Genomic DNA, 2,916 nt, shown 5'->3' on the forward strand with positions numbered 1-2,916 from the left:
CCCTGAAGATTTCTTATAAAACGGATGCCACCAATGTTTAAAATGTAAGATTTCTTCATTGACAACTTCATAAACCTGAAATGGAGAAGCAGTATTTCTTGTATTCGCAATCATGTGGTTAAACTGTGCTGGTAAATAAATCTGGAAAATAAATGTGATTGTGTCGTTTGAGTTCTGGTTTGATTACGGCAAAATTTCGGTCATTTGGTAAAAACTGTGACCTCTGACAGGCAAATATTGCTGTATAGTGCTGAACCGTTATGACACGATCAGGCTGAAAAGCATGCGTGCCATTGAATGATTGCAGTTTTGACCACCACTTGTATCACTGAAAACATGTAAATATGTAACTGATTGGGGCAAAAAGTTCTGCATAGATTGTGCAATGTAAAAAGAAGGCGAAGTATCGTAACGACAGCACAGGGCTCTGGTGGTTGTCTACTTACACACAGTCTCACAGTTGTGGTGGTGTCCTGTAGTGACTGGAAGAAGGAAATAAGAAACGTAGTTATTCCCTTTTTCTAATCAGCGAGAGATTTTGTCTTCTACATTGGTCATATAGAGTTGCCCAAACATTCCTATTTTCTACTCAACGATGTAACTAACTTAAAGGAACACATCTGCTATCTCAGGTTAAAATCGCAAAAAAATGTACTTATTCCCTTTTTCCAATCAGTGGTTCAATTATAAGAGTGATTGTATTAGAATTCGTAATATAGTTCCACTGATCGACTTTGCACCACAAATCATCAAAATCGGTTCAGGGGTCTAGGATGAGATAACAAACATCGTTACTTATATGGATACTGTATTGAGTGTGTCATAAGATTCTCTCACAAAGAGGAGTGACCTAGAGCCATCAAATTTCATAAAAGGATTACGATCTTAACCAGATCTAATTTTATACGAAGCCCCTTTCTCTCTCTTTTTTTTTTCGATTTTCGGGTAGGGTAAAGGAGGGATTTTGGAGGCTGTGAAAATGCGAAAACGTAGATGTTTCTAACAAGGAAGAATGTCTTGAAGGTATGCAACCTGCATCACGTCACGAATGTGCAATGTCACATACCAGCAGAGGATAACACTAGGGAATAGAATAAACTTTTTTTCTTCTTTTAATCTATGTTTTGATTTAATACCCGGCAACGACGGATGCTTACAGGTAATATGAAATATTTGTGTATGTGTTAACTCTTGATTACCGAAATATGGTCATAAAGGTTTGGACCTAGAGTTTCTTGGCGTTTTTGTTTAACATCTTTTGTGCAACATTGAGACTATGAGAGGCAAGACCGTACTATTAGCGTGGGCTTCAAATAACCACCACAAATTTTGAATTTGTTACGCTGACCATCATGTAAGGAAATTATTCATCACAGTGTAGTCCGTTTCCCACCGCACTATTTCGCTTCATGGAGAGTTGAATTGCACGATTACGGCATAGGTTCTAGCGTTTGGACAGATTTGCAGTAGGCCCTATAGGACTCAGCCAGTCTTTGTCGAGGTTGGGATGACGGCAGATATTGACTTCTTCAGTACACACGTGGAAATCGTATTTTCCTAAATATACCTTTAGTATCTACCAAGTTATGGCTAGTAAAGTTGGTATTTGAACTTTCGAAAATAATAATAATAATAATAATAATAATAATAATAATAATAATAATAATAATAATAATAATAATAATAATAATAATAATAATAATAAGAAGAAGAAGAAGAAGAAGAAGAAGAAGAAGAACTTGAATTGGGACAAAATACATAGGGTAATCATGTTAAACATTAAGTAAAAAGGAGTTAACCTTTACTATAATAAATGTAGGAGGGTCTTTTCCTAGAATCGGGAATCTCATTACTAATATACCTAAATTAAATACAAATATTTCAGAAAAACTGAGGATATTTTAATGTTCTATCCTGCTTGTCTTCTTCTCTGACTTTTAATTTTTAATGATATCCAACGCTTTCGAACATTTAGATGCATGAGTTGCCTGTATTTCATGGATACAGATTGTTTAGAAAAGAAACCCCTGTCATCAAAGTATCTTACGTTGTTGTCTTCTTTTTCATTCTTTGCTATATTATTTTACAAGCATTCCTTTGAATATCTTATTGCCTCTCTTGATTTATAATTTAAACTGGTAAAATGTTAAAAGAAAATAACATTTTATAAGGATTGCAAATGTGGAAAAAAAAAAAGCAGGACTGTCATGTCCGTTAGGCGGTTACGGAGAGATAGTAAATTGCATATCCAGCATGATTAAATGATTTTGTTTCAACTTTCATTTTTTATACCAATGATAGTGAGGCCCCTCTATCAATGCACTTCGTGACATTAATAGTAAAATGTCTTACAAAATGATGTTCCTCATCTCCAAGTATTCGGAATCCCAAGGATGAATTACAAATAGGTAAACTTGTTACCTTTCCTAAATTGCCAAACTCTTCTGTCTTTTGCCACAAGGTCCCTCGATATTGGCGTTTGCAACAACCGCCCCAATTATAATACACCATGAATGGGACGGGCCTAGTAACAAAAGATATTTTTTGTTGAAATTGATATATGCTACATTGCGTTTTTTTTTTTTAAATATTATAATCAGCAACAGTTAGAGAGTAGCTGTATTGTAATACCCCTAAAACAAATTATAATAATTTGAATCAATACCCTATTAATTAATAATGTTTACAAATATCTCACTGACGTAGATGCATTTAGATATTACATTATTATTATTATTATTATTATTATTATTATTATTATTATTATTATTATTAAAGATAAAAACAATATTCGTCCTAAAACAAATGTAGATTAATTTGGTACGTTTTCAGCTCATGCATGGAACTATTTTTCAACCTAACAACACAAACTCAAAATAGTTAACACATTTTTAAGCATTTCTCTTGAGGACGAAT

This window comes from Thermobia domestica, chromosome 6 (genome assembly GCF_964235325.1).
Source record: "Thermobia domestica chromosome 6, izTheDome1.hap1.1, whole genome shotgun sequence".
Classification (NCBI taxonomy): Eukaryota; Metazoa; Arthropoda; class Insecta; order Zygentoma; family Lepismatidae; genus Thermobia; species Thermobia domestica.